At 48.0% G+C, this 13581-nt stretch overlaps 1 protein-coding gene across 2 annotated transcripts in view; it reads right to left on the reverse strand.

Moving 5' to 3' along the window:
- The window catches only part of LOC147101681 (SH2 domain-containing protein 3C-like), a 160052-nt gene that overhangs the window by 73039 nt on the left and 73432 nt on the right, over positions 1-13581 (reverse strand). The gene's annotated exons all lie outside the window — the stretch shown is intronic.

Raw genomic sequence — 13581 nt, forward strand, 5'->3', positions numbered from 1 at the left:
CAAGAACGTGGGACTGAAGTGCAACCAAAAATCGAGGAGCAGCCCCTTCAAGTAGTGAAAGAGGGGCTGCAACCTCCCACACTCGATATAAACGTGAAACATGGACTCCTCCAGGCCGCAAAAAATGCAGGCGGCCTGGGAGTCCGTGAACCTATTTAAAACCTTATTGCACGGGACCGCTCCATGCAACACCCTCCAGGCCAAGTCCCCGATGGAACAAGGGAGGACTCCCGCATAGAGAGCCCTCCATTGGGGACCTCCGCCTCCGCCGGTCGGCAAGACGCCACGCCAAGGCGTGTCCGGACGGCAGACGAAGATGGCAAAGTGGAGAGTGTGCAGGAGCAGCCCGTACAGGAAACCGCTCTGCGCGGAATGAAAAGGCACGGAGGGTATTTCCTCGAGACGGCTCAAGTTGTGAGGCGCCGGTTCCCGAGGGGAGTTTCGGGGCCGGGCACCAATGAGGAATTCCGTCCGAACGGGGGTAAGCTCGGACGGGATCACCTCACGTGCTTGAGCCGCCTCGATACACCTAGTGGAGTCGGGGCCCAGTGCCACTTTCACCGACTTGATGGCTTCGACTGCGAGCCGGACGTTGGCCCAGGACAGGCGCCGCGCCAGCTCCTCCGGCGCCATCCAGCCTGCTAGGTTACGGGGTAAGGGAAGCTTTATGCCGGCAATTCTAACGTTGAGTGACTAATTTATGGGTAATTTTAGTGATTTTACGGATTGGTTTCATTACAGGTTCTATAAATGTTACTTTCAGCTGGACAAGGGAGCGTTTTGAACAGACTGTGCGACCAATTTGATTGGTTCATTTTGTGGTTCCTGATTGGAAAACAAATGATTGGTGGATGGTATTTTTTTTTTCTGGCGTTGAACAAATCAGCATGGGTCACCAGAACAGCCTGTGGTTTAATCATAAGACACTCAGCAAAGTATGGACGGGTGATTTTCATGGTACATACATGACGCTCTGGGTGTGATGTACAGATTTGACGTGATGTACACAAATCCTGTGCATTACATATCGGATTATTAATTGACTTCCCAAATAAACTGCAGCCACGCTGTCCAGATAGCGCTCAGCCAGCAGAAAGAGTTTCTCTCAAGCGGATGTCAAGAAGATTTTGTTGAAACAACATCTGCTTCTACTGCGCTCAGTGTGACGGAACCTCTTAAACTCAGGAACCAGCGACCAGGACATGTGTATCCTTTCAGTCTGTGCCAGACATGGGTCTGGGAACGCTCGCAGGTTTAACCCATTCATTGCCCGGCACCAGTCGGATTTAAGTTTCGGATGAACTTTTGTTTCTTGGCATGACCCCATGTGACAAAGCCTTTATTATTATTGGGGTCAGATTATAAAATTCACCCCTGGGTGGCATTCTGTCAACTGAACACAAACAAGCCAGACGCAACTCAGCAGATCAACTTAATCATTATCAGTGACAGTGAAAACACACAGGAGGCTGTCGCAGTGGCGATGTTAGCCCCTGCACGGCCCACTTCGGAACGGAGTCCTACAGAATGGCCTACTCCAGTTCCTATGCTCCTAGACCAGGAGTGTCGCAGGTTCAATCCCCAGCCTGTGCCGAGTTAGATGTCCTCGGGTTGGGTAGGGTGGGTTAGGAAATTGGACAAATCACAGAGTTTCCCCATTCTTAATCCATGCCCCAGGGGCTCCTGCCGAATGGTATTTACGTGGGAACTTTTTGCGAGGACAGGACTGTGGTTGCGATGCCTCAAGGTTGAAAAGCTCGACAAGAGTCACACTGTGGACTCGCACGGCCCGAGTGCAAGAGGGTGGGCGGCACATGTGTGACCATGCGGCCCGAGGAGGAGAGTACACCGGGAAAAAACAAATAACGCAATGACCATTTTCCAATAGTGAGTGCTTTGATCCGGCGAAAGAGTTAATTCACAGGCGGCTTCCCTTCCCATTGTGGGTAATGTTTCGTTTTAAAAAGGGGAGGGGGGGATATGAAGAATCAATTAAAATCAATTACCGTGAGATAAAGTGGCCATTAACAAGACGTTAACATGATATAAAACGTGGCCATGAATGATTGTGTAATGATGCTATTAATTAACTGCGGTTCGCCCTTCTTGCTTTCAATCATCTTTTATTTAAAACGTGACATGGAGGTATGTCCCCCTCCTGCCCTGAAGGCATTAACTCTCATCACGGCTTCTAAAGATGCAGGGCTGCTCTTTGGTACCTCACCCAAGTGTGGCTAGTCTGCCTGTGTGAACCTTGAGAGTGAATGTGGGCAATGTGTGTGGGTGAAAAGCGCACCCAAACCCATTGCTTCCCAATGTCCACACACACCCGCCTTGCAGCTGGGGTCACTGGATTACGGCCAAGAGCAGGAACTCTGTGTGATTTCCACCCCCCTTAACCCTGGGGCTCTGAGGCTGATTCTGGTGCCCCCACAGCTGCCCTGTTTGAGATCAACTAAACCGAGGAACTGAACTTGGGACCAGCCTGGTCTGCATAGCTTTATCACCCAGCGTGCCCAGTGAGCCACGGGGAGAGCCCAACCACACGGTGTCACAAGAACATAAGAAATAGGAGCAGGAGTCGGCCATCCGGCTCCTCGAGCCTGCTCCACCATTCAGTGGGATCATGGCTGATCTGATCTTGGCCTCAACTCCACTGTCTGTTGCTCCTTCCTCCTCGAATGCACTATTCCAATGATAATCATATTCTTTACTTGATCACACCACCTATTAGAGCAGTCCGTGCAGAAAGAAGGAAGCCACTGAATCTTCAGCAGCAACATATTAACGGTAAATTAAAAACGTGGGATTTTGAGAGGGGGACCTGTTGATTGCCAGAATGTAAAGAATGAGCGATTCGCCCTCCAGGGGTGGAGATTTGCTGAAAGATGTTTGACAAGTGCTGAGTGTACAGGACTGCGGAGTGTCAGGAATGCAGTCAGTTGCTTGGTCTGTTGTTGTATGGGGTGTCTCAAGTTACGGATCCGAAAGCAGCTGTTCACAGGAGCCTCCTGACAAGCAGCGTCTTTCCAGGGAGCACGCGTTCTGCGCACCGCGGCCTCGACTTAAAACCGCCCGCACCTTGAATGGATTTATTGCATTTATAGAGCGCCTTTCACAACTTCAGGGTGTTGCAAAGTACTTTACAGGCTATGAAATACTTTTTGAAGTGTAGTCACTGTTGTAACGTACAAAATGTGTCAGCCAATTTGCACACAGCAAACTCCCACAAACATAATGATCGGATAATGTTTTTTTAAAGTGATGTTGATTGAGGGATAAATATTGGCCAGGACACCAGGGATAAATTTGAAATAGTGGCCGTGGGATTTTTTACGTCCACCTGAGAGAGGGTTTAACGTCTCATCCGAAAGACGGCACCTCTGACAGTGCAGCACTCCCTCAGCATTGCACCGGAGTGTCAGCCTAGATTTTGTGCTCAAAGTCTCTGGAGTGGGACTTGAACCCACGACCTTCTGACTCCGAGGTGAACCGAGCCACAACTGACACAGCTGGGAGTAATGTGGAAACGAACCCAACTGAGCCAAAGTGAAGTTTCGAAAAACCAGACAAAAGTTAGGGAATTAAAACACAATCTTGAGAGAAACCGGTTATATTACAAAGCTATTTTTTATTGCAAGGAAGGATGTTCCCGATGGCGGGGGAGTCCAGAACCAGGGGTCACAGTCTAAGGATAAAGTGTAAGCCATTTAGGACAGAAATGAGGAGGAATTTCTTCACCCAGAGAGTGGTGAACCTGTGGAATTCTCTACCACAGAAGACAATTGAGGCCAATTCATTAAATATATTCAAGAAGGAGTTAGATATATTTCTTAAGGTTAAAGGGATATGGGGAGAAAGCAGGGACCGGGTACTGAGTTTGGATGATCAGCCATGATCTCATTGAATGGCGGAGCAGGCTCGAGGGGCCGAATGGCCGACTCCTGCTCCTATCTTCTATGTTTCTCTCCTCCTCTGCTGAAGGCGCTGAATCTTGCCGGCTCATGGTTCGGTGGGAGCCACGAGTCCTTGTGGTACCTCGCGCAATGGGTATCAGTTGGCTATTCATCTGCAGGGGGTTAACAGCCAGGCTCATCCTTTTCTTAACCGAAACACACACACACATGAAGCTTCCAGCAGGATCAGGAATCCTGCCCAATTCGTCTCCCAAGTAACCCAGGGGCATTTCGCTTCAACTGGTGCCATGGTTCAGAGCGGCCAGCTCAGTCCAGATGGGGGACAGGGGAACGGGGGCCTTGCTGCGATGTGTGGCTCGGTACCACACAAGATGATGCCTTAAACAACGGAGCCACTGCAAAAATAGTGCACCTTAAATGTAAAAAGTTATGGTACAGGGTCCCTCCACTGTTAATTCAGGATATTTCTTCAGAGGTGTGGGTCAGTCTGCTTCAAGCTGATGTAGTGCTTGCTCCCTCTCCAACAATCCCCTTGTTGACTCTAGATTAGTTCCACCATCAATCACCCAATGATGTGTTTCCTCCAGCCTGGTCTCCATGACAACAGATTACTACAATTAAACCTAAATAACCTTTCCTTTACTTATTTGATTCATTCTTTTGTTATTTTTTCTTCCCCACCCCCCCCCCCCAACTGCAAAGGAGAGGGACAATTCCTGGCCTGAGGCTGGTGTCGCTCTTAAACCAGTCCCTAGGAGCGTCTCTGTGCGAGAGTGCCACACGATGGGGAGTCGCCACGGCCCCTGGTTTCCTCTGTCCTGCTCCTTGTTGGGGGCGGGGGGTATGAGGAGGGTGTCCTGGCTCTGCTCATTACATTCCTAGGGCCATCCAACGGTCACTCCATGGTGGAGCATCCCCTGGGATACTGTTGTACCTCAGGGTGTCTCTTAATGCACAATATTCTCAAATATGTTAAAAGTACAAACACAGCTGGCACATTTCATCATAAGGCGGCAAACAACCTCACAGATAAACGCAGATGAGGGATCCAGTTCATCTTAGCCCACCGTCCAGTCCTCTCATCGAACAGCTAACTGTACCTTAAGACTAAGGTGTCAGCCGTGGCTCAGTGGGCAGCACTCTCGCCTCTGAGCGAGAAGGTCGTGGGTTCAAGCCCCACTCCACAGAGACTTGAGCGCATAATCTAGGCTGACGTTCCCAGTGCAGTGCTGAGGGAGTGCTGCACTGTCGGAGGTGCCGTCATTTGGATGAGACGTTAAACTCAGGTCCCATCTGCCTTCTCGGGCAGATGTAAAAGATCCCATGGTCACTTTTCAAGGGAAAGCAGGGGAGTTCTCCCTGGTGTCCTGGCCAATATTTATCCCTCAACCATCATTTAAACAGATTAACTGGTCACTGCTGTTTGTGGGAGCTTGCTGTGTGCAAATTGGCTGCTGCGTTTCCTATGTTACAACACTTCAAAAGTACTTCATTGGCTGTAAAACGCTTTGGGACGTCTGAGGCTGTGAAAGGCGCTATAGAAATGCAAGCCATTTCTTTCGCTCTTTATCTGACATTTTCATCTCCACTGCCCTACCCGACAAACCATTCCAAGTGTTGAAATCTTTTCTGACATCAGCACTGAACGGGCCTTTCAACAACTTTCCAGATAATTGTAAAAATGCGAACATGACCCCTGAGGTGTGAAATGAATAAGTTGCTACAAGCGTGGGCGCGAATAGGGGTGGCCCAGTGGGTTAGGCAGTGACCTGTGACCTCTGGCATCTGGGTTCACATCCTGTCCTAACCGGCGGAGTGAGGGTCACCTCAGTCTGCTGACTGTAAGGATCTGATCTAGAATGAGTTTGGTAATTGGCGTAATAAAAATCACTACATAAGAACATAAGAAATAGGAGCAGGAGTAGGCCAATCGGCCCCTCGAGCCTGCTCCGCCATTCAATAAGATCATGGCTGATCTGATCCTAACCGCCAATCTACTATCACAGAACCATCTCCTGAATCTAACAGAATTAGACACACGAAATAGGAGCAGGATCAGGCTACATGGCCCCTGGGCCCGCTCCGCTACCCACAGGGTCATGACCGATCCGAACCTAGACTCATGTCCAAATTCCTGCCCACTCCCCATAACACTTTATTCCCTTTACTTCTAGGAAACTGTCTATTTCTGTTTTAAATTTATGTAATGATGTAGCTTCTACAGCTTTTTGGGGCAGCATATTCCATGGACCTACCACCCTCTGAGTGAAGTAGTTCCTCCTCATCTCAGTTTTGAAAGAGCAGCCCCTTATTCTAAGACTATGCCCCCTAGTTCTAGTTTCACCCATCATCGGGAACATCCTCCCCGCATCCACCCGATCCAACCCCTTCACAATCTTATATGTTTCAATAAGATCGCCTCTCATTCTTCTGAACTCCAATGAGTAGAGTCCCAATCTACTCAACCTCTCTTCATATGTCCATCCCCTCATCCCGGGATTAACCGAGTGAACCTTCTTTGTACTGACTCGAGAGCAAGTATGTCTTTTCTTAAGTATGGACACCAAAACTGTATGCAGTATTCCAGGTGCGGTCTCACCAATACCTTGTACAACTGAAGCAATACCTCCCTATTTTTATATTCTATCCCCCTAGCAATGAAAGCCAACATTCCATTGGCCTTCTTAATCACTTGCTGCACCTGCATACTAACCTTTTGAGTTTCGTGCACCAGGACCCCCAGATCCCTTTGTACTTCAGTACTTTCCAGTTTCTTGCCATTAAGATAATAACTTGCTCTATGATTTTTCCTGCCAAAGTGCATAACCTCACACTTTCCAGTATTGTATTCCATCTGCCAAATCTCTGCCCACTTACTTAGCCTGTCTATGTCCCCTTGCAGGTTTTTTTGTCCTCCTCACTCACTACTTTCCCTCCCATCTTAGTATCATCTGCAAATTTTGATATGTTACACTTGGTCCCCTCCTCCAAATCGTTAATATAGATTGTAAAGAGTTGGGGACCCAGCACTGACCCCTGCGGAACACCACTAGTTACTGATTGCCAGTCTGAGAATGATCCATTTATCCCAACTCTCTGCCTTCTGTTAGATAGCCAATCCTCTATCCATGCCAGAATGGTGTGAGCATAAAGCAAGGCTTTAATCAACTTGTTTCAGAACATGGAAGTCTAGTTGTACTTCACTAGCTCCTTGTCTTACAAAATGTCCCTGGCAAGCTGGGGCCCATGCCCGAGTATTTATACTCCTTGGATGGCGCCACCAGCTGGCTGTCCAGTGTTATTTCATAAGTAGTTTCTTGATGATGAGAGTTATAACGGTAATCTTATTTTAACTCCCCGTGCATAGACCACAGCATAAAACCACCCTGATTGAGGAAAATACCAATTTACTGCCGGACAGACCACAGTACAGCTGGTAAATGGAAAATGTCACACTGGTAGCGCAGGGGATGTTTTTCTGAGGTTGAGCAGAGTGTGGGCAGAGTAGAAGGAGCCTTAGTTTGCATCTAACTGGGAGGGATTATTACTGATACCGAGTGCCTGAAACACAAAGTGTTCTATTCTCCAGCATTACTGCCCCTCAACTTGATAAGCAGATAAAAGTAAACTAAAAAAATAAAGGGGTGTGTGAAACTGAGCATGATAACTAGACACAGAGGAGGTGATTTTAACCGGGCAGGAAAGGGCGGCCAGTGAATGCCCGATTTACACCCAGGTCAATGTTCTTCCTGGAAAGAAAAACTGGGTGGGGTGTAAAACAGGCGGCCGACCCGAGTGAAATCGATCCCAGAGACTCAAATGCCGCGATTTTATGAACCTCGGCGGGTCCCGACCCCGCTGCAGTCTCCGACCTGGCCTTTGAAATGAATTTCCCGATTGTGTTTGTTAAGCCCCGCCCAGTGCGTTTCCTGGCCAATTAGAGGAAGCGAGTCTGGTGACGTCATTTGATGACGCATCATCAGCCATTCCCACTCAGACCTCACCGTCCTTGGCCTCTTGTATTGTTCCACGGAAGCTCAACGTAAACTCGAGGAACAGCACCTCATCTTCCGATTAGGCACTCTGCAGCCTTCCGGACTCAATATCGAGTTCAACAATTTCAGATCATAAGCTCAGCCCCCATTTCATTTTCTCTTGTAATTGTTCCACTCCTTTCCCCCCCCCCCCTTTCCTTTTGTTTCTCTCTCACACCTGGCAGCTATCTTTTGCCCTGCCAGTACACTTTACACCTAATCTCAGCCTATTACCATCTCGTCTAGCTTCTAATCTCTTTTACTTCTTTTGTTTCTTTTATTCTTTTGTCCGATCGCAGCCCTGCCTTCGATCCAGTTTCTTTTCTTTCCAGTTTTGAAGAGGGGTTCGACCCGAAACGTCAACTCAAATTTCTCTCCACGGATGTTGCCTGACCTGCTGAGTTTTTCCAGCATTTTCTGTTGTTATTTCCTTAAAAGGGACCATGGCCAACTTTCTTTTGACATTTGTGCTGTCCATGTTCTACAGCATTGAGGTGCTGCAATCACTGACAATGACTGCACAGAGCCGCACCCAGGCTCTCCCGTGACTCCCTCCATATGCTTATGGAGGGTGTCACAGCACGCAGGGAGGTCCTCTTCCCTTCCCATGGGCAGAAGAGACCTCCCCAGGAGATCAACACAGCCTGGTTGCACATTGCACAGGAGGGCACAAGCAGGGATGTGGTCAGGAGGACCCGTGTGTAGTGCCACAAACATTTCAATGATCTGAGCAGATTACGGAACATTAGTAGAAGGCCACACTCAACCTCATCCTGCTGTGCCTCTCATCACATCCCCCTCACTCTGCCTTCCCTACCCTACTCCTGCACATCCTTACTCTCACCAACTTACCTTGCACCTCCACCCATCCCTCTCTATCTACATTATCACATCTCCATCTCACTAGCCACCCCTCACACTCACCCTCATCCTAGTCCAATCATACTAACTAATAACACACAAGGGTAGGCACTTGGGTGTTTTATGCAATGTTCATGTAAAGTTTCTGTTAATGTAGTGTCAAACATTGAAACCTTTATTTTCAACACTTTGCACTCTTGGACAGATCAGTGAGCACCTTTGGAAGTGGCTTAGTGAGTTGCAGTGAATGGTGAGACATAACGGTACCCTCCGCAATGGTGATGAGTGTGAAAGGAATGACTTGGGCATTGTAGGGATGTTTTATGGTGTTGGTGTGGGGTGGTGCCAACCGCATGCATCATGTGGCAGCCAGGGTGTACAGCGTCAAGTGAAGTAAATCTGGCCATGGTGGGGCTATCCCTGGCTTCCCACCTCAGCTTGACAGACGTGGTCCACGACCAGCGTGGACCCCATGGACGAGCTGTCAAATGCAGAAGGTGAGCGGAAATTGATTCTTAAGTGGCTCTAAACAAGCCACTAATTACCTGAATTGGGTCCCCTGCTGTGAACCTGCCACTGCGTGCCGGGTCTGCTCAGCGCTGACGGACCTGACATTGGGGAAAGGTGCATGGCGGTGGGGTGCGAGAAAAACCCATTTTCCCTCCCAACCCGCTACTGATCCCACTGGCTAACCTCCCCCAGAAAATCCAGCCCAAAGAGGCAGAGACTGCCAGAGAGACATGGAAGGAAAGACGGAAAGCAAAATGACTGCATTTGTTACAACTTTTAGAAGTTGAAAGAGGTTCGTTCCTCAGCAATATACACCGGGAAACTCCAAAGTATTCGGGCTCATTCAACCCTTCATTGGACAATCAGGCTTTATTTCAAATGAACAATGTACAAGAGCCTTTGCTGATCCAGTTACTGCTCGCCAGCTCTTATAATGGCAGGTGCTGTCTATACACATATGTAGATAGAGATATAGGTAGTTTCTGAGCCAGTACAGTGGTTGGCTGTGTGTTTGGACTCAATATCTAAGCTCATTATAGATGCTTCAGCCCAACAATCCACTTTACTACACCAGGGTTCAATCTCTGCTCTGTGCTGAGTTAGCTGATCGCAGCCAGGTTGGGGGTAGGACTGCTAACTTTAGGGGGGTGGGGGGGATGAGAAAAATCAGCTCAAGTTCACATTGTTAAACTGTGACTCCTTCTGACGTATGGGTGTTGGGCGAGCAGAGGAATAGACCCTATTGTGACGCCCCTTGATCGAATAGCCCGCTGACACTCACTATCCAGCTTCATACATGAAGAATGGGCATTTGGGTCTGGGACTGGAGGGTTCCCAGCGCTTGTGGAACTGAATCCCAGTGTGAGTCGGCACCTTCTTGGCGAGACGTGGGGTGGAGGTAGGAGGAGGAGGAGGGAGGAGGAGGAAGTAAAACGGCAATAAATACGACTTACTAAAAAAAATCAACTATGCTTACTACTCTTCCGAGCCTGTGATAGTTGATGAATCAGGATTAAAGTCAACCGCAATTCAAAAAAAAAATGAACTCCTTCACTAAGAATGAAACTTTAATCTTCCTAGTGAGGCTGAGCGCATTTTCCTTCCTTAATTCCTGCGGCTCTCCTCTAACCAGCACAAGGTGTACTTCTCCAATGTTGCTCATGAGACAGTGTCAAAGTCGCAAATTGTTAGCACCACACTTAGCATACTGACCTCGGACACCAGGAGAGCACAATTTATTCTGAGTCATATAGACCAGGCAGTCTCAGCTTCGATACCTGCTCTGGGTCGAGTTAAATTATCTCCGCCAGGGTGATGGTTATAGAAATATAAACTGTCCTACAATTGACCTCAATGTCCCTGATCTGGAGAGGAGACTAACCAGCCAAGATTCTTGACTCTGATTACCATTCAGTGACTCCCATTGGACAGGGTGTGTTTGTGGATATTAGTTATGTTAGTGTAGCGGTTATGTTACTGGATTGCATGTTATCAGTAAAAGTGACCGTGAAGCTGTCAGATTGTTGTACGAAACCCAACAGGTTCATTAATGTCCTTTAGGGAAGGAAGCCTGCCGCCCTCACCTGGTCTGGCCTCTGTGACTCCAGTGCCACACCATTGTGGCTTACTCCTAACTGCCCTCTGAGGTGGTCCAGCAAGCCACTCAGTTGTATTAGGGATGGGCAATAAATGCCGGCCTTGCCAGTGACGCCCACATCCCGAGAATGAATAATCGGGCTTTACTGTGATGACCTGTATAGTTGAATAGCCTGGGGAAGAAAGAATTAGCCAGGGTCTTGGTTGCTATCTACTGTTCCTACTGTGTGGGTAGTCAGGGAGGACAGGGTCGAGTTTGACCTCACTGCAGAAAGACTCCTGATACACACTGTAATGGTTCATACATGACACTTAGTTCCAACTGTAGCACCCACATCCACTGCCCTGGCTGAGATTGGCTACTTTCCGCTCTGTATGGATCAGTTTGACTCTGGCCATTGTATTTAGCAGCTGAGGCATCAGGGAAGCTCCGAGTTTCTTCGTCCCCATTAGTTACATTTCTCTCTCTGACAGATGCTACCTTCCCTCTCCCTAACATCTGTTTGAGGCTGAACCACATTATTCACAACCTTGGTGTCATATTTGACCCTGAAATGAGCTTCTGACCACATATCCGCGGCATAACTAAGACCGCCTATTTCCACCTCCGTAACATCGCCCATCTCCGCCCTTGCATCAACTCATCCGCTGCTGAAACCCTCATCCATGCCTTTGTTACCTCTAGACTTGACTATTTCAAAGCACTCCTGGCTGGCCTCCCATATTCTACCCTACGTAAATTTGAGGTCATCCAAAATTCGGCTGCCCATGTCCTAACTCGCGCCAAGTCCCGTTCACCTATCACCCCTGTGCTCTCTGAACTACACTGGCTCTCAGTTAAGCAGCGCCTCAATTTCAAAATTCTCATCCTTGTTTTCAAATCCCTCCATTGCCTCGCCCCTCCCTATCTCTAATCTCCTTCAGCCCCACAACACCCCCCCCACCCCGAGATATCTGCGCTCCTCTAATTCTTCCCTCTTGAGCATCCCTGATTATAATCACTCAACAAATGGTGGCCGTGCCTTCAGTTGCCTAGGCCCTAAGCTCTGGAATTCCCTGCCTAAACCTCTCCGCCTCGCTACTTCTCTTTCCTCCTTTAAGATGCTCCTTAAGACCTACCTCTTTGACCAAGCTTTCGGTCACCTGCCCTAATTTCTCCTTAAATTTTTTGTCTTCTAATACTCCTGTGAAGCACCTTGGGATGTTTTACTACGTTAAAGGTGCTATATAAATACAAGTTGTTGTTGTTGTTCTTGTAGACCTGTTGGGTATTACCAGTATTTTCTGCTTATATTACATATCTCCCTGTTCTTTACAGGCCATCTGCGACACAACCTATTCCCTGCTCCCAGGTTCCTACCATCCCCTCAAACCAGCCACTCTCGAGAGCGAAAGAGGAAGAATAGGGACTAACTTGCTGTGTCTGATTTTTTTTTTGCCCTCTCCACCCTACTGGAGAGATTCCTCATCTCCCACCTGATGACTCAACTCTGCTTATTTGCCTCCCACAGAGAGATGTGGCGAGGACATTTCATTTCAGAAATACAATTTTTAAATTAAAGACTTCAATAACAATTCTAGAAGTGACAGAGGAAGGCAGATGAGTGGTCAAGATGGTGAACTATTGAGGGAAATGATGCACAAATAATTCTGAAGTCAAACAATGAAAGGGAAATCCTCTCGTGTCAAGCTCCAAGTATCTGACTGACTTCCTTTACGCTGCACTCTATACAAATCAACAATTTATAAAGTGCCCTTTGTACTGAAGCCACGTACATTTAAAAGAGATTATCTACCATTTTGAGGAGTATTCAGGCCACCAGGCAACTTTGATGCTGTAGTAAACCGGAAACACCTCCATTTTAAAACCTTATCCTCATGTTCAAATCCCTCTGTGGCCTCGCCCCTCCCTACCTCTGTAATCTCCTCCAGCCCTACAACCCTCTGCACTCCTCCAATTCTGCCCTCTTGTGCACCCCTGATTTTCATCACTCCACCATTCAACTCTCTAGGCCCTAAGCTCTGGAATTCCCTCCCTAAACCTCTCTTTCCTCCTTTAAGTCACACCTTAAAAGCTCCCTCTTTGACCAAGCTTTTGGTCACCTGTCCTAATATCTCCTTATGTGGCTCGCTGTCAAATTTTTCTGACAACGCTCCTGTGAAGCGCCATGGGACGTTTTACTATGTTAAAGGCGCTATATAAATACACGTTGTTGTTGTAGTAGACATGATCTCCACCACAGTTAAGATGCATTTTTTGCAGAGTCGTCCTCATTTGTTTTCATTAGAAATTATTTTTGAAGAAATGCTCGAAGGTGTGAAAAGATTTGCAGAATTGTATTTTTAAAGAAATATTTCCCATTCCCACCCCCTCCCCAACCAGTTTTCTCTGGTCTAAAAGCACTGACTATATTTGCTGGGATACAGTTCCACAGGCACCCCGACGCCCTGCGGTTCTTCGCTCACGTGACCCGAGCCAGTCATTATTGCAGAACTATTCAACCACGGGGAGAAGCGTCCCATCCTCATCCGATGTCCAGCAGAAGTCACAAGACGCGAATCAGGAACAAGGAACCTTGGTGCATTCTTAGCTGAGGGCACTGAGGCCAATTGTGGGGCTCCAACTAAAACCTCAACTGAGCAGAGACCAGGATCAAGCCTGG

Source organism: Somniosus microcephalus, chromosome 23 (assembly GCF_052327205.1).
Source record: "Somniosus microcephalus isolate GS21.2 chromosome 23, FLI_Smic_1.0, whole genome shotgun sequence".
NCBI classification, from domain to species: domain Eukaryota; kingdom Metazoa; phylum Chordata; class Chondrichthyes; order Squaliformes; family Somniosidae; genus Somniosus; species Somniosus microcephalus.